Raw genomic sequence first — 19,463 nt, 5'->3', positions numbered from 1 at the left:
TGTACAGCACATGGAATATAGACAGGTCAGTCTCGTCCAAGAAAACCGAAGCATGGGATAAAAATGCAAAGACTCTTGAAACTCTACCAAATCCATTATCACAAAAATACATCGTAACAACCAATTTATAACAAAAACTTACCAGACATGCACAGAAACACAAAAAAGAAGCAAAGACAGGACATAGGATATGACTTCCAGTAGTCTCAGGAGCTAGATTTATCTGACAAAACTTTTTCAAGGAATGTTCAAAGAATTAAAAGAAGTTTGAGGTCCTAATTGACAACTTCAGGGAATTTATGGGAGAAACAAAATAACTGAAACGTTCAATAAAATGAAAGTTCATCAGGGATAATGAGCAGATTGGAAATGATAAAGACTTAACAACCTTAAAGATACATCGACACAGATTACCCCGTTTGGAAGACAGTGGAAACACGATTCAAGCAAATACACGGGGCCCTAAGAGTGGATGGGAGAATATGTTCAGTTTCAAGATAAGCAATTAATGCTTACAGAGGGAAGGAAACAAAAATGATGACAGTATTTTACAAAGTGGCACAGCTTCTCCCCAGATTCGGGAGTTCAGGTTCCATAAAATTATTTTATTAAGTTCTTTAAAAGAATGAGTGAATTGAAAGTAAACAATAAACTAACTTACTGATGAGTTTACAATGTATGCAAATGTTATATACACACACATATATGTACATATTAAATAGTTCAAAAGGTTGGTGATCAATAGAAATAGATTTTTTCAATTAAATATATTTGATGAAACTTAAGTTTAATGTACAGCTTAATCCTAAAGTAATCACAGAAAAATAATGCAAAAATATAACTAGAACCGCCCCCCAAAAAAATTGAAATGGAATTTTTTAAAGCTAAACAGGGATAAAATCTAAGCAAGATGGTATTCTAGTGGAGAAGAGAGTAAGGTTCTACAATGAATAGAAGTTCACATGGTAGTAACATATAATAAGTTTACAGAAGCTTAATAATACATCTTCAAACGACCTCAAGAAGGCCTGCACAGAGAGCTTATTTGATAAAGTTCTTCCAGTGTAAGCATGCAGACCTGAGTTACATCCCCAGGATCTACATTAGCAAAACAAAGCCTTGCATGGTGGCTGGAGCAGTGTGGGTGCTTAGAGCTCTGGTCTGCCAGTCTAATGGACTTAGTGAGTCCCAGGCTGGTGAGAAACTCTGTCTAAAAATCAAGGTGGATGGTGCTAAAGGGAAACCTCCTGAGGTTATCCTCTGGTCTTCACATGCACATAAACACATCCATGTGAGCTTCTACACACATGTGCACACACATGAACTCATAATACTTGCACATAGAAATATGTGAAATAAAATGTGAGGTAATACAGCAGAGGAAAAGATAAATGTCTAAGTGATGGTGCATCGCAAACTCTATTACACTCTCTGAACCAGAGTAGGACAGAGAGGGGCAAAGAAGCAAATTAGTAAGAAAATGGATGATCATAAGGAGACCACGACCACAGGTAGCAATCACAGAAGAATGCACAGAATGATTCTCAAGTACATATTCCATTTATGGACAGTAAGAGTTTTCTCCAAGATAAGCAATGTGTTGGGAAAAGTATCAAAGACTTTATGGAATATACTATCTAAGCAGAATAGAACTAGATTAGAAACTCGTAACAGAAAGACATCTAGAAAATCACCAAGTATCTGTAGTATCGATATATACTTTTCTATATTCAATGGAAGACAGGAAATAGTCAAAATTATTTAGAAATTAATTTTTAATGAAATAAATGTAAATTTGTGAGATTCAGGTAAAGTGGAGTTTAAAGGGGAAATTCATAGCCTTAACTATACATACTCTGAAAGGAAGAAAGCACTAAAGACAAATTACATAAACCACAACCATGAAAATGAAAAAAAAAATGGATTCCCAAATGTTTTTCCTCTAATCCCCTATAATCTTCAGATGTGTGACTTCAGATGGCAAAGGAGCAACAACAAAGAAAGAATCAAACCAACAAAAAAACAAAAACAAAAAACTCTCACTGATGTGAATTGCAGACTGGATCCTTTGATAGGGAGATTATTAAGGGAGAGGAAATCAGATAACGTGACTTAGTACTACCAGTTTTGAAGATTTGGGCAGGGGTTGGAATCTACAGGCAAAGAAAGAATGTGTGGCTTTTAGAAGCCAAGAAATAGGCAGATATGAGCTTTATGGCTACAAGGAAGTGAGTTCTTCCCTGGAATTCCTTGAAAGGAAGGAAGAGCTATGAATAAGTTGACTTTTGCCCGGTGAGATTTGTATCATACTTCGTACCTCAGGGAATTATGTACTAAGGCTGAGTTTGGATTGTTCAGCACCCAGATACACACCTGGGCCCTGTGGTGTGTGCCTGCGATCTTGTTCCCGAGGAAACAAAGATAAATGAATCCCTGGAGTTTGATAATCAGCCAACCTCGCTGAATTGATGAGTTCTAACCCTGTCTCAAAATAAAGGTAGGTAGTGACTAATAGAGATGCTTGTGCTAACCTCTGGCCTCAGCACACAAGGTGCACACATATCTACAGACTCATGCAAACAGGCACAGCACACACACTTACAAATATACAATGTTTGCAATGATTGATAATGGGTGATCTCTCACTTTCACATCCTTGTCACACAAATGTACCTTCGCCTACACATGTTTACATAAATACACCAAAACTACCAACACACACATACATGACTTATAAAATAATAAGATTGTATTATTTAAGGCACTGAGTTCATAGGATTTTTTTTATGAGGCAAACCGAAATTGGATTGGCTTTTAAAAAAGGAGAATGCACTAGAAAACCTATTGTTAATGAGAGAATTGATGTAACTCTACAACTTGTAACGTGCAAAGAAAAGACTAAGACATTCTACAGCAACATCATGATAACTCAAGAAACATACACAAATTCTCTAAATAGCATAAATCACCGAAGGGACCTGGAGATGAAACTGGATTTGTAATCATGTCTTCCCACAAAGAAAACTATAGGACTGGAGAGCCTACCTGTGAATTCTGCCGAATATTTAGAGAGAGAACAGAATTCTAACTTGACACAAAATGGTTTGTGAAGTAGGAAAGAAAGGAATCATTCCCATCTCTGCTTTGAGACTGTTTTTAGACTGTTACTACAGCAGACACATCAAAGGACAGATGCGACCTAGCTTTTCTCCTGAATGGAGACACAAAAGTCCCTCACAGGGCTTTAGCAAATATTATCAGCATGCAAAGGATAGCATCCCTCACTGGAAAAATTCTTTCAGCGGATGAGGAACTTGAGCAGGCTGCCTTTTCCTGATGAAGGTTATGACTAAGCCCCTCCTACTCTGTGGGAAGAGATTCAGGACATCTAGAGATCTAGACCCTGTCTCAAAGCAAGCAAACAAACAAAAAACAAACAAACCATAACTCCGAAGAAAACTCTTTTTGTTGTATTTAAGTGAAGAAACAGAAAAAGCATGAGGTATGTAAATATTATGTTGGACACCCACCTGCAATCCCAACCTTCAGGATGTGATGGAGGATTAGAAGTTTGCGGTCACCCTCAGCTACATGGGGAGATTAGGACCCTGGTTTACAAGAGATCCTCTTTTCAAAATGTATGTTGGCAGTGTGGAACACTGGTAAATTTTGTATTAAAATAAAACTGTCTTTGAGACAAATCATTATAGTCAATGGGAAAAAGCATATCTTGGGAGATAAGTATTTCCCATGCAGATATATGAGAAGAGGCCTTTATACAGGATGTAGAAATAATGCTTACAACAAAATGTTAAGAGAATCTACCTAGTATGATTTTAAAAATGGATATTTCTTAGGCTTGCACAGACACTTCCAAATCAGTCAATGGGATCATGCAAAGAAACACAGCATCAGTAGTTTCCAGGGCAATGTTAGCCAAAACCACTGCCAGATATTGTTACACACTCTCTTGAATGGCTGAAATCCAAAAGACTGACAACCCCACCTGATGATAGACACTCCACATCTGAAACTCTCCCACACTGCTAGGAGAAACAGAAAACCTTACAACCATCATAAGAAAATAGCTTATTTTCTTATTTATATAGGTAAATACACTCTCACTGTATGACCCAGTATTTTCATTTCTAGGTATTTTCATGAGGAAAATAGGTATCCATAATCACATAAAAACTTGCATATCAATGCTTCTATGATTTGACTTTCAAAAGTTCCTATGCTGAAACTATTCAGACAGCTTCTGACAGGTAAATAGATGAAGAAATGTGTGGTTTACCCCTGTAGTGATATGTTATTTTACAACAATGGGCAGTTAGAACTCTCAAAAGTGTTACACTAAGTGAAAGAAGCAGGGCACAATAAAGTGTGTGATTTCGGTCTACTAATACTGTATAGAATGAAGATTAATTTAGTGATAAACAGCCGAGGCTAGGCATGGAGGAAAGAATGGCTCTATAGGGATACTAGGAAACTTTCGTTTGAATGCACATTTTCCACTTCTGTCTATCAACAAGATCTTATCAAATGTTCAGTATACGGAAAATTTGAACCTCTGCCCTGCCCTCTTTCGTTGTAAGAGCCAACCCAGCAGAATTCAGGACCCCTTGTTTGTTTACACTCAGCCTTCTGCTGTAACATTTTTCTGTGGTCCTGTGGGCTATTCCACTGTCAGTAATGGCATGGAAGAGTCCAAAACCAAGATATGGGCATCAGCCTGTGCCAACTCAGTGCAGGTGCGGCCGTCAGGTTCTGTAACAGACTCACAGACAATTCTCCTTTGTTTGGACCACGGGCCCACAAGGTCTCCTTAACTGCGTCTTTCTTCTCATTGGAATTACACATTTATATCAGGGATAAAATAAGTTAGTTATACTATTTGGATGTGGCTAGTTTGCCTCTCTTTTAAAAGATGAGAGCCTCAGAAGATTAAACAATAAAATTGATGGGTAGCATAGAAAGGAGGGTTCATAGTTCCTTACATTTAGCTCTGTAGCTCTCACTTCTTTTATTTTATACCTAGCAAACACAGGTTTTTAAGACAACCTGAATCAGCAATTTAAGCATGTGCATGCTCTCTCTCTCTCTCTCTCTCTCTCTCTCTCACACACACACACACACACACACACACACACAGAGAGAGAGAGAGAGAGAGAGAGAGAGAGAGAGAGAGAGAGGGAGAGAGGGAGAGAGAGAGAGAGGGAGAGAGAGAGAGAGGGAGAGAGAGAGGGGGGAGAGAGAGAGAGAGAGAGAGAGAGAGAGAGAATACAAGGATATTAAAAAAAAATACCCAAGCAAATACGGGAAGGTGAGAATGCTAATATTCTTATCACCTATCACAATGCTGAATGCACAAAGGGTAATCTTAATCAAATTACTTTTACTAATTCTCCAGGTAGTCTTTCACTACATTAGCATTCTTTTATTGGCCAAGGTGTAGCTTTTTTCATTTTTTCTGTTCCTTCCAGATTTGGACATATTGCTTGTTTGGTTGATGCTCAGTCCACCCCCTCCCAATAAATCTAGCAAACGTCCCATCATATCTACAAGGCACAATTCCTATGCTTTCATATTGTCTTTAGGGTTTCGCTCTGCTTTCCCTGATGATTTCATCTTATGTTGGTGTGAGAAGTCACAATGTGTACTCTCTTCATCAAATGTTTTCTGCTTCAACACCTGTGCAATTAGAAGGTGTAAACTATTCCCACATGCCACAAGAGCTAATGATAAACGCAGAATCATTGTGGGAGAGTTTCAGCTTGGAATTTGTCATGCTACAGCCCTTCAGCCAGGGAAGAATAAAAGACATTCTGACATTATCTTTGTTTAGGGATCAGAACTTGGGGCTATTGCTGGTTCTTTATCCGTTGGGGAAATGGGTAGGGCAAAGGTGACTTCAGTGTTATTCAGCATCTTATTAATGAGGAAAGGCATCACTTCAATTGCAGAAACCTACAGAATCCATGAATTGGCAGAGAGCCACAGTGAAATTCCTGGCTTTCCAGGATGTTCTATAAGGTATGATGGCAGCCTACACACAGAACGGCATTGCTAGCTACAAATCTTGTTAACATGAAAAGTTGGGGAGGTTGAACTTATCCTATCTTACTCTCATTTTGTGCCAGAAAGAGAATTTTGGAGAGACCTATGGACATTTATTCTCACTGGTGGCACTGCTCATTCAATCAGAAACTTACAAAAAGAAGACCCTGACTTTGGATATCTAAAAATTTAAAGAGAATTATAAAGAAATGGATTTTCTATTTTTTCCAATTAAGAAAAGCACAAAAACTGTTGTTAGACATGTAGGCATCTCTGGGTAGCTCTTTCAAGTCATAGATTCTATGGAAAGTCACTACGGAGTTAGTTACATGTTAGTGAGCAACAGTTTATTCCAATTATTACTGAATCACAGCTAACAGACAGTTACTGGTGAAGAACAGATTTTTCTAAAAATGAACTATTCCATCCACAGCATTTTGTCTTGTTGTAAAAAGACAGAAATTATTTTAGCAGTTGACATTTCCTAATGCTCTGAGGTCGCTTTAGACATTTCAAGTGGTCTGGGGGCATTGGTGAAGACCCAAGGGTGACAAGGTTTAGAGCTGTTAAACGGAGGAGTGACACAATTAGACATAACAGCCACAGAGACCAGGGTATGTGCTGTTCCGCTCTCGCTCTAAGATGTAAAGGTACACAACCTTCAAATAGCCATAGAAGACATCGTCTTTAGCAAAGATTTTGGTAGGCAGTTGCTAGCCACTACTTCTGAATGCCTCCCATCCTATTTCTGCTTATCCATTTTTTTTTGAAACTAAGTAAAATATATTAAAGCTTATAAAGCACAGCAGAAGACAGCAAATTTTATTCCTTGATGTTTTATACGCATTTTAAGAACAAATTTTAAAATCCTTACTTCTAAGTTTCTTGACCCAGATCTAAACCAGACTCAGAAAGTCTAAATCTTTCTGTGTGTCCTTGTGTTTCAAACACTCAAATCTGCATAAGATCAATACTTACGTATGTAGAAATGTACTTTGAAATAACATGCATAGTATTTGATAATAGTGACAATGGTGGTAATATTTCCATCCTTTTCTTCTCTTTAGCATTAAACTATAATTTAAAACATATAGGCAACAGGTACAAATTCACAAACAAAATGTCCATGCAAAGGCAGGGAAGTCCTACTCTGTGGAGAGCTAACCTTGAGTCTTTATCTACAGCTAACAGTCCTGCACTCAGAAGATTGTAAGAGGCCAACTCTAAAGGCAGAGAAAAGCTGGTCTCTGTGCAGTTTGAATCTCTCCCTCATCACAGAATAACTGGTACCAGCACTCTCCAAAGCAGTTTCAGTCAGAGTATAGAAATACTTGTTGAGTTTAATTGGATTGAATTAAAAATTGTCCTTTCAAAGAATCAAGTTGGCATCTCAAGTTCAAGGTCGCCAAACGATATAGGCTCTCCTTCACAGCTGTCTGTCTCATGAACTCCTGACTAGTTACAGATAAAAGGGATTAAAGCCACTCCACAGAGCAGTAGCCTTAGTCTTTCATTAGCTGGATTCAGAAGTCTCTGATAATTAGACCGCTCCATAAAACAAAAGAAGTTTAATCTTTGTAATTCCTGGTTTAGAAGTAAGCATCAAAACGTTATGATGGGTCCGGGTCCTATTAGAATAAACAATAACACCTGTCAGACAGCAACTTTGAGTAAGTCAAGACTTCTCACAGGACACTGAAACTCCAACCCCACACCACCAAACGGCTCCTTGACAGAGTGGAGCAGTCTCAGCCTGGTTGCGGCTGGGCATCAAACAGTCAGTTAGCAGAGGCAAGCATCATCAGGGTGGAGAGGGATGCGGTTATTCCTTATTATAAGTATGACGCGGAGGTCATATATCAGGCAATTATACCTTTTCATTACAAGCTAACCCCTCACAGCAGGGAAGCCTCGCTTATGACAGCATTAGAGAGACAAAGCCTTCAGCTCTTAAAAAAAAAAAAAGGAAAATCCAAAAAAAGAAAAAAAAAAGATTAAAAAATTAAATTCATTTTCTTACCAGCACGTTGCAGCACCAACTCGCTCACGGGAATGTTGCTTTTACAGGTTTCTCTTTTAATTATCCTGGAAGCAGGGAGACAGGGAGGGGGGCAGAGAAGAAGAAGCAGGGTGGTTAAATTAGCGTGCTGGAATCTTTTCAGTTTGTCGCAGAGAGTAGAAAAATAAAAAAAGGGGGGGAAACTCAGTAATTTAAATTTGCTCTCAGTTCAGGCTGCACCGCTGGGTCCCGCCCCTTCTTCCCGCTGGGTTCCATTACCTGCAAGGCTGGGACTGACGGCCACTGTTCAAACACAAAAAGGCAGCCAGCATGCTGGGACCATTCTGTCTGCTGTTTGGGTCTCACTTGTCCTGTCAACTAAGCATCACCACCGGGAAGGTGTTCTGCAGCTCCTTTTCGGGCGCTCACATGCCATTCCTTATCATGGGGGCTAATAACACGTAGTTGAGGGTTTGCTTACAGTTTTTGCTTTGTTTTATATTCCATCTTTATACTATCATTGTAATTATATTTTTTCCTAATATTTATCTTGTGTCAAGTTTTGTATTCCTTGCTGTCTCCTTTCTCCTGCTCCAAAACACATTCTCTCCTCTCTTTTCCTTTACATTACAAGCATGGGCACATCAAGGAACACAATAGAAGAAGATATATCAAAATTATAAAGGCTTTCAATTCTCTTTGGACTTTTTTCTTTTCTTTTTTTTTTTTTTTGAGTCTGCAATGTGTGAAAGCATACCCACGACCAAGTGTTTAAGAGAACCAGAAACTTCTAAGAAGGAATAAATATGGGGGAAAAAACCCTCCATAATCAAATTCTAAATGTTTATCTTAATATTTATGAAGCAGATAAATAAGCAAAGACCAAAGAGCTAAGCTTGGTTCATACCAAAAATTTAACCTGAGATGTGAAAACCTTTTGAATTTTACCAACAGTAGCAAAACACTGACGCATCATATTTCTAGTTAGCAACAAAAAATAGGCACAGGAAAAGGCATTCTTCCATGAGTAATTGTATTCCTACATGGACTTTAGGCAGCACACTTCCTGTTAGTATTTTTTCTGATCAGGGAGTTATGAATTACTTTGTGAGTGAGCCTAGGTGTGTTCTGGGTCTTCTGTAGGGGTGTATCTATCTGAAGCTTTCGTTTTATACTATCGTACAGTACTTGTTTTCCTACCAAAGGGTCCAGCTCTCTAATGTAAGTGTGCCATGATGATATCTGTGATGCTCCATGAGCACACAGTGGTTAAGCAGTAAAATATGCAATCGGGCTTCAGGAGATGGCTCAGTCAGCAAAGTGGTTCTTTCATAAGATGAAGACCAGAGTTTGACCTCAGGCACCTATGTAAAATAAGCCATAAGCTGAACTTGGTGGTTCATGCAGAGGAACCTTAGGGTCCACTGACCGTGGCTGAACATAGTGGTCCATACAGAGGAACCCTAGGGTCCACTGACCATCCTGAACAGTACACTTGATGAGTTCTAGGGTAGCAAGAGATTGTTTTTAAAGAGAAAAATGTGGTCTTTTTCTAAGGAATGACATTCAAGTCTGTGTTCTGGCTACAATATGGATGTATACATCTTCGAGTGTGCACCTGCATACATGAACATGAATACATGTGTGTGCAAGCGCACACTCAGATACACAGAGATGTAATTATTCATACCTTTGTGCCATTGGCTGAGGACAGAAGAAAATTCTTTTTAATGACAGAATAGTGTTTAATTTCGCTTAATAATTTTTTCTCGGGAGGCGGTGGCGGGGAAGAGACAGAAATCTTTAATAAATAAATAAATAAAATAAAATGTTCTAAATTAAAAAAAATAATATTTTTTTCTCATAATTACTTTTTCTTCTTATTTCTACCTATTTTATCTTCTTATGCATTTAAGGGGATTTTAGCATTTCTAGAATTTTGTAAGGCCAACCGTGGGCTGCTTTCATATATTTCACTTTTCAAAAGAGAAATTCTTAATTGTGCCAATGGAGTAACATTATTTAGCTTCCCAAATTGGTAAAATGCTAGCTGAGTGTCAGATATCAGATATTTATCCTGCCTTTATTGTTTATCATAAAAAAATCAATTAAAAGTAGAAATGACTAAAACAGAGAAGAATCTCTCTCTCTCTCTCTCTCTCTCTCTCTCTCTCTCTCTCTCTCACACACACACACACACACACTACCCAGGGTTATTTCTTATAAAATTGTTCATAATGAATGCCTTTGCCCAATGCCTACCAGCTTCACACCATAGAGAAATAGGCAGACCAACTGTATCGGAAGTCATCCTTACTTCCCAGGTAGTTAAGCAATCAACTATAATGAAATGGTGATAAATTACACCAAGGCACTAATTGTGGATTTTTGCAGCAGCACAAATTTAATAAAACTAAGTCATACTTTGGCTTGGTTGTGTTAGGTGTAGATTTTTTTCAAGAATCACAGTGAGACAAGATTTCGGTTCCTTGAAGCATTCCTTAATTTCTAGTGACTTTCCTTCAATCCCTCTGTTTTAAAGAAAAACTTCCAGAAAGGGAAAACAAGCAAAGAAATAAACTAACATAGATATAAGTGAAAAAATATAAGCCAGAATTTTAAAAATTGGTGTCTTTTGACTACTTAAGGCTACTATGCCAACATGAATTACTTTGTGCAAAAGTGAATAATCATATACTTAGAACATGGTAGGCAGAATGTGTGTGCACGTATACATGACCATGTATATGGTAGCACACACTGATTTATGTCCTGAATGTTTTTGTTTTAGATAAAGACAAAACAATGTTTATAGTAAGCAATATTACCAAGTGGAATTATTTGTATATTAATCTTAAACAAAATTACATTGAATTCTAGATAAGGAACATTTTTGTTAAAATAAAGTCATCTAGGTCTTAGGAAATGTATAAAACATTATTTTAGTAGGCATTTATCCTGTCACTTCTCAAGTAGTCATTTGGTGCTGTATGGGTGGGGTTTTAAAAATATACTGCATTTCTTGTGGGCCTGCGGAAAAACGACCCACTTCAAAAATAAATTCCCACCGAATTAGGGAATTGTGGGTGGTGAAAGACATCAGTGTGGCTTACAAGCCAAGGGACTGTGTCTTAAACACTGAATAAGTATTTGGAAATGTGTTAGCCTTTCATCGTCATTCTTGGCTCTTTGAGAAAGAAGATTTCTAGTGACAATGTAGCCCAGGCTGCCTCGAACTGCTGTTGGTCACACTTCAGCTCAGTTTGAATTAAAGGCATTTCTAGCTTTTAGACATATTTTGTTTATTTGTTTGTTTGCTTGCTTTTTAGATTTCTAGGTCTAATGCAGTCCAGGCTAGTCTTGAATGAGGCATATGGTTGAATATGGCCTTGATTAACTGATCCTCCTCCTTCTGTCTCCTAAGTGCTGGGAGTACAGGTATGTACCACCACATTTGGCCTGTATTATTTTAAAGAAAATTATTTTAAAACTGGGCATGATGGTGGATGCCTATAGTTCTAAACAGGAGGATCATGAGTTCAAAGCCAGCCTGAACTTCATACTTGATGTGGGAGAGTCTTTTGTTTTGTGTTGATTTCATTGGTTAAATAAAAAGACTGCCTTGGCCCTTTAATAGGACAGAAAATTAGGTAGGTGAAGTAGACTGAATGCTGGGAGAAAGAAGCCCAGTCAGGCAGTCACTATGATTCTCCCACTCGTGCTACAAAGATTACTAAATATAGGTTAATCAAGATTGTGAGAGTTAGCCAGTAAGAGGCTAGAGCTAATGGGCCAAGCAGTGTTTAAAAGAATACAGTTTCCATGTAATTATTTTGGGTAAAGCTAGCCAGTGGCTAGGAGCCCTCCTGGGTGGCGGGAAGCGGCCCGCAGCTCCATCAACAGAGTGGTGCCCAACTTTGCCAATTAAATCCACTTAAAAACCTGAAAGGGATTTAAAAGGCGAGAGAGAGAGAGAGAGAGAGTTTTTTGCTGTTTGCTAGGGTGTGCTGCAAAGAAATTTCCCTGACTCAGCAGCCTTAGCAGGAAAAAAGCTGCACAGGTTTAAAAAGCAACTTCCTGGGCTGTGTCACCAGCGCAAACTCTGGCTTTAAAGCATTTCTGTTTGCTTTTATGGGACTGGATGTTTGTGTTCCCGCTCGGGATGGAAAGAAATTACTCTGAGACCATGCCTGCGCTCCCCATCTGCACCTGGGCAGATGGCCGAATCAGGCTTAGGCAGGCGGGAGAGCATGGCAGATTTATGCCACTATACAGAGACATGTTTGCAGGCTGTGCAGTGCTCTGCCTGTCAGATTTGGCTGTAACTTGGATGAAAAGAGTTTCTGTGCCGCATGCTCAGTCTCAGAGTTAAAATGCTGAATGCGGCTCCTACCTGGCAGCCCCAGAGCTAGTAGAAAATGATACGTCCTCCATTTTGAAATTGGAATGAGGTGGAGCCAACATCCAGAGCAGCCTGCCGCTCTGCAGCTCAGAGGTACATCTGATTCAGTCACAGCAGCTCAGGCTCTGCCTTGCTGAACTGTACTGACCTCAGACAGGAATGATCGTAATTACCAAAATGACAGCGCAGTTAAGGTTTAGACTGGCAGTAAACAGGCGGTACCGTATTAACTCTACATGGTGCAACTTAAGTTTTTAAGACGTGCTTAGCATTTTAAGAAGTGCTCCTGGATAGTAAAGAATTACAGATTCACAATAGGATGGATTCAGACATAAAAGACCCCTAAATGGATAACAGTGTTAAATGGGTGTACGTAGGCTTGGGATAGAGAAGTAAATATAGAGAAAAAAAAATGGTAAAGTCTTTAAAAAGACAGAGTACAAATAGTTAAAAGAAATAAAGAAAAATAAGCCACGTAAAAATGGAAAATTCACAGAGTCTGGATTCTTTGTATTATTGTGCTTTCTTTGAATCTTTTGACTATGAAGAAGCTAAGTACAGAGAGACATTTCATTATATGGGCTGCCAAGCAAAACCAGAATGGATATCGTAAGGGTATGACTTCAGAATTTGGGTCTAAGGATATGATGCTTTGGAAAGGGTCTTCTTTTGTCTTCACAGAGGATGAGACCCTGTGGATTGCTTTTATCCAAATATGGTATGAGAGACCACGCCCTCCTGAAAGGTCACCATGAACACCTTCAGAAAATTACTTCACCCAACAGGTTATACCATGAAAGACCTAATTAACAGCGTCCCTATTCAGCAGGGAGCAGTTTGGAGAGAAAAAAACTGCGCCCATATTCCCAAATATTGTTTATAAATATTCTTTTCCATTTAAAGGGGGATATGATATAGGTATGAATAATTTGATTTGGTATGCATTTTAAGGTCAATTTTATTATGTGTATATGTATTTCTGATATTAAGGTATTGTGATTGTGTAGTTCATTAAAAAATGTAATGTATAATTAGGAAATATAGATTGTTAATGGATAATCATCAATAATAGTCAAGCTTGTAGTCATGTTAGTTAGATTTTTCTAGATATATAGAGATACATTCCAGTTAGATAGACATTCTTCATATCTTTCAAAGTCTGCACAATATGGCATTTAATGTTTTAATAACTTAGGGCTTTTAATGACAATGAGACATGTCTGCTCCTGGCATCACCAGCTACTTCAAGAGGAAGATGGGCATTGAAGAGGCTCCTTATGGAGTTTGATAGCCATTTGGGCAAGAAACTGCTCTTGCCTGGACTGTTGCATAAACTGCACACAAAGAACCCACAGAAAGCGGATTGCTGAACTTGCCTAAAGGTGAGATGGTCTTTCGGGGTTCCTGACTCATGAAAGAGTCTGTGAGACATTCTGCAGGTCAGAGCAGAAAGTGACTGACTGTCTTTGAAATTTCCTGCTTCATGGAAAGATCTGCTGGATACTATGGGCCTGAAGGCTGAAGATGGATGCCCAACAGTAAAAAAGAACTTTGGGTGCTGTACAGGCAGCAAGATGTCTCTGTCATTTCTAGAATTTTAGAAATTACTTACTTCTTGTTTACTTAGGTAATATATCCTTCTGGAGTTTTTGATGGAGTTGAAGAATAGATAGATAGTTATTGTTTTCCTTAGTTATGATAAAAGATAAAATAGATGTAAATATTATAACTGCAATTCTTGCTTGATAACTGTTTTGTTATATGTAATTATACTAAATTAAAGTGAAAGCCTTTCTTTTTTGTTTAAACAGAAAAAGGGGAAATGATGTGGGAGAGTCTTCTGTTTTGTGTTGATTTCATTGGTTAAAAAAAGAGACTGCCTTGGCCCTTTAATAGGACAGAATATTAGGTAGGCAGAGTAGACTGCCCAGAATGCTGGGAGAAAGAAGCCAAGTCAGGCAGTTGCCATGATTCTCCCACCTGAGACAGACACAGGTTAAGATCTTTCCTGGTAATCCACCTTGTGGTGCTACACAGATTATTCAATATGTGTTAATCAAGATGTGAGAATTAGACAGTAAGAGGCTAGAGCTAATGTGTCAAGCAGTGTTTAAAAGAATACAGTTTCCGTCTAATTATTTTGGGTAAAGCTAGCCGGTGGCCGCCGCTCCATCAACACATACTAAGTTCAAGACAAGTAGGGCACAGTGAGAAACTCTTTCAAGACAATTTTGAATTACTATACTTTCACACATTATTTCAATTTCCATTCCCAAGGGAACTCAACATTAATGTGGGAAATGAGAACAGTTATTTTATTTTTTGGCTTTTTTGGGCATGGGATGCTGTCTAATGCCTGATGTTATGTCTTAACGATAATAGTGACTAATACATTTTTCCTTCAGTAGAACTCAGAGAAATTATTCACTTTTCCTGTTGATAATACTCACTAACACATTTTTCCTTCAGTTTAACTCGGAGAAATTATTCACTTTTCCTGTACCACTAAGCTATCATAATTAGACCCTATAAACTGTATAACATGGGAATATTCCTCTCATTCTTGACATCAAAAGAGTCTATTATTTGGCCTCACAGCTTTTTTTAAAAATACCATATCTTCATGGTTATAGACCACTTTTATTAAAATCATTAAATATATGACATTTGAACACAAGTAGATAATAAAAACACCAACCTCCTGATTCTAAGTGCTTTTTACAAGCAGACTTTTGAAAGTAGATAGAAAGAGAATCATGGACCCTTTCGTTCGGAGTGATTTAGGCTATAAAGAAATTGAAAAGAAAACTGGCATTTGCCCTAGAATAGCACAGAGACACTGAGGCTGATGTAAACTTCCACAGGTCATTTCTACCTGCAGCCCTATTCTCACAGAGGAAAACAGGATGAACACAAACTGCCTTTAGATTAAATTCAATTGTGAAGTAAAAGATACCTCACGTGACTGCGGACTAAATGGGTAAGCTTTGTATCCCTGAACTCCTGTGTTGATATATGTGGTACATGGGATGTTGTAGGATTTTATTAATATCTAGATATACAAGACACAAAGAGAGAACACTGCTGTAAGCTGTAGGATGAAAACAGACACAAAGAACAAAATGGTTTACAGAAATATTCAATACCTGATAAAACTGGCTGCTGGAATTTCACTCAGAATACTGGACAAAAGCAAATCTACATGACATAGAAGATTCTAAGTGTACATGGAATAATAGCTAACTATATTGGGTCAATGTATGATATTCAATATGGCAGGAACATTCTGTATGGATATTATTTTAGAGCAGAAATTTTATTGCCTCTTGCATGGCTGAGGAATTGCTTTCCTAAACAATGAAGTAAATGGAACTGAGGTGTGCCAAACATGTTTTTTAAATACTACCCCTACCCCAGTTGCTACAGACACATGCATCACAGTACTTTAGGTAGAGCTCAGAGCAGTCACCAACAATGATATGAGCCAATCATACTCTGTCCTGCTTCCAGCACTTGATTCTTAGTTGTTGGTTATAAATTTTCTCAAAGTAGAACCTTAATCTATCAAGTGAAAAGGAAGGCTAGCCCTCCCATCCAACAGATGCTTTGCAGCATGCTTCTGCTCAACATAGCTTCTGCTTCCTGATATTGTTAGCAAAGCTGAATATAAAAATGTGCTATTTTGGAATGTTAGCAAAGGAATATAGCATTCATTCCAAAAATCTCAAAATTTCTTTTCAAGATGTTGGTAAAAAATTGGTGAGGCTTTTTCTTGTTTTTTTTTAATTTTTTTGTTTTTTTTATTTTTTTGTTTGTTTTTTCTTTTTTTAATTGAAGCAGAGTGGTTTCTTCTAAGCCATGATTTTCTACACTTACCAGAACTGACATATCCTAGCTTCCTTTATGCATAGTTGTGAGTTTTGGGATTTCAGTACGTCACAGTCAATGTTGATCTAAATTTTTTATTAAATAAAAAAATTCCAGAAATAAACAATTCATGTGGTTGAAATAGTTTTTTATTAAAGGTATTATTATAATTCTTTTATCTTATTACTAAGTATAATTAACCTCTTCCTGTGTCTCATTTATAAATGAACTGTATGTTTGGGATATGTGTATAGAAATGGCTATAATCCAAAAAGATTCAACACCTTCTCTGGATTCAGTGTCTCCTAGGGACCTTAAAATTCTCTATGTTCCACAGATAAAGAGAACTATTTCATTTGCTCTCATTTAAACTGATACAAAAAATCAGAGGAAACAATGGGAGGGTATGGTTATTTTTAAGCCTTAAAAATGTTCTGTTATCTTCTGAGGTAATTTAGTACTTTCTTTTGATATAAAGTCACCTTAACAAATGGGACATCATCAGGTGTAGCTTCAATTGACTCTGAGTTATGTTTGTTATCTAGTTAGTTGCGTTCACAACCGTTTGTTCAGAAGACACAGAAAGCTAATGATTTGACTGCTTATGTAGACAAAAGTTACAGAATTAATAATTCTGTCTCTAAGCCTTCCCTCATACTCTCTTTGCTATTTAAAACATGACAAAGTGTTCTAGCATTTCCATTCCTTCCTCTCTGAAACAAAACAAAACAAAAGAAGAATAAACTAAACCAAACAAAACTAATTCTGCCCTGTTTCACTGTTGTAAAGATAGACCAATATGCTGTTAGAGAAAAATAATTACTTTTTTTACAAGTAATTTAGTCAAAATGTAGCCATTCTGGGCTTAAAGAGACGCATATTGGAGCACCGGACAGAAATCTCAAGGTCCAAATCAGGAGCAGAAGGAGAGAGAGCACGAGCAAGGAACTCAGGACCGAGAGGGGTGCACCCACACACTGAGACAATGGGGATGTTCTACCGGGAACTCACCAAGGCCAGCTGGCCTGGGTCTGAAAAAGCCTGGGATAAAACCAGACTCGCTGAACATAGCGGACAATGAAAACTACTGAGAACTCAAGATCAATGGCAATGGGTTTTTGATCCCACTGCACGTACTGGCTTTGCGGGAGCCTAGACAATTTGGATGCTCACATTACTAGACCTGGATGGAGGTGGGTGGTCGGTCCTTGGACTTCCCACAGGGCAGGGAACCCTGATTGCTCTTTGGGCTGACGAGGGAGGGGGACTTGATTGGGGGAGGGAGAGGGAAATGGGAGGCGATGGCTGGGAAGAGACAGAAATCTTTAATAAATAAATAAGTAAAAAGAAAGAAAGAAAAAAAGAGAGAAAAAACAGAGAAGATGCTACAAGGAACAAGAAGATGCCACATACAACTTTTTAAGAAGTTGATTTTTTTGTTGTTGTTGTTTCTTGCCTGTTCTTTTTCCTCTCCATAGAAGTAAGGAGAACAAGTGAAATAGGTTAATCGGGAGCATAACATAATTACTTATGTGTTATTGGGAGAAAAATCTGCCAGCAATATTTTGAAGAGATTGAATTGGCCAGAATTGCTTTAATGACACATCAACCTGGAAATACTGTACTTTGGTTGGTTGAGAACACCTTAGGGTACTTTACAAGGATATATAACCAGAAAGCAGGAGATGAGAGTTCATATTTTAGAGAAGAGGTAGAAATAAGGAAGGAAAAATCAAAAAAAAAGAAGTAAGGAACTAAATTACTTCTGCAATGATTCTATAGTGTTGCATATACACTTCATCAACGGCAATGGATCTCAGCGTCGCAAACAGCAAAGATACAACCAACCACATGCATCACACCCTCCGTAAATGAAAGCAAAGTCTGTGACAAGAGGAATAGGCTTTTAGGATGAGAAACTGGAGAATAAGTTTATAGGTTCTTACAGAGAAAAGTAGAAATGATGTATTTAATAACTATCAACATAAACATTTATATTTTATGCATCGTCTTAAATCAGGCTTGAAGTAGAATTATAATTTTAGCTTGAAAACACAATAATTAAAATTTTCACTTTAGTCATAAGACTAAATACAAAATGTAGTGAGAGGTTAGCTTTCAGTTAAATGGTACTGAGTACTGAGTCTGTTCAGTGCTCTCCTCCTCACAGAGGATATACCTGGGAAGACGAGCATGTTTCTTTCACACTACTGTAGCAAAGAGAAGTTCACAGACAACATCGATAGTGAGAAAGGAAGGTTGGGATGAGGAAAGCACAGACTGACGCGTGAAAGGGAATGATATTCTCAGCTGAGACATGAGGAACCAAGAAGGGCTACCAAATGTAACTGGCATCTCCTTGACATCATGAAGACAGAGCAAAAGCTGCCTAAGTGAAAAATGGGCCCCCAAATGGAGCATCAGCCATCACACCTGAGGGGAAGAAGTGAACAACTTCGCTCCTCTGACTTACCATTTCCCTCTCTCATGCCTTAGAAGAGGGCAATCTGAGCAAATTTCAAAGTAATTCCTAGGAAAATTAATATTTTAATAAATATTGATGGATTGAAACTCACTTTATCACAGTGAAGGTCATTTACCTAAAGTTTGTGACAGGCATCATATTAAATGTAGAAACGCCAGCATTCCCAGTGGGTCAGAAATGAACCAAGGGTGGCTTTGGTTTTATTCTTGTGGAGGAGGCAAAATGAAACAGACAATCTGGAGATTCTACAGTTTGTTTTCTCTACTTTCAGATAATGTATTTATTTATGTATAATAATTAAGATACTCTACATATGAGCAGTTTGATTGATAGAAAATCAAATTACTCACACAAAAGAAATATATTGAAGTCAAAGTTGTCATAACTCAGAAGCAATCATGAAATTTAATGGAATATGCTTTGATGTTTTGAGTAATACCTTTAACAAGAGATACATCAGATATTAATGTATGCCATTAAATATATTAACATATGTTATAAGTGCTATATGATGCTGTAGAGAGTACATTTAAATTAGTTCATAACTGCAATTTTTATATTTTTATATTCACATTATTTAATAAAAGCAATTTCAATCAAAATCTTAAATTTTAGAACTCAGAAAATCAAAATTCACAATATGCTCCTTG

At 37.7% G+C, this 19,463-nt stretch overlaps 1 protein-coding gene across 2 annotated transcripts in view; it reads right to left on the bottom strand.

Annotated features, from left to right (window-relative positions):
- The window catches only part of Celf2 (CUGBP Elav-like family member 2), an 824,322-nt gene extending 815,934 nt beyond the window's left edge, over nucleotides 1-8,388 (bottom strand). The window contains exons 1-2 of one of the 2 annotated variants that reach the window (XM_041630571.1): nucleotides 8,339-8,388; nucleotides 8,081-8,145 (exon numbers count right to left, since the gene is read on the bottom strand). The gene's annotated coding sequence lies outside the window, so the exon portion shown is untranslated. Of the gene's footprint in view, nucleotides 1-8,080; nucleotides 8,248-8,338 lie in introns of those variants that run through there. The other variant, XM_041630572.1, reaches the window with a different exon arrangement.
- Nucleotides 8,389-19,463: the final 11,075 nt, after the last annotated feature.

This window comes from Microtus oregoni, unplaced genomic scaffold (genome assembly GCF_018167655.1).
Source record: "Microtus oregoni isolate MIOR12 unplaced genomic scaffold, Mior012 000035F_ref0000213, whole genome shotgun sequence".
Taxonomy (NCBI): Eukaryota; Metazoa; Chordata; class Mammalia; order Rodentia; family Cricetidae; genus Microtus; species Microtus oregoni.
Note: the sequence above shows the minus strand (reverse complement) of the source record. Positions and strands in the feature narration are given on the sequence as shown.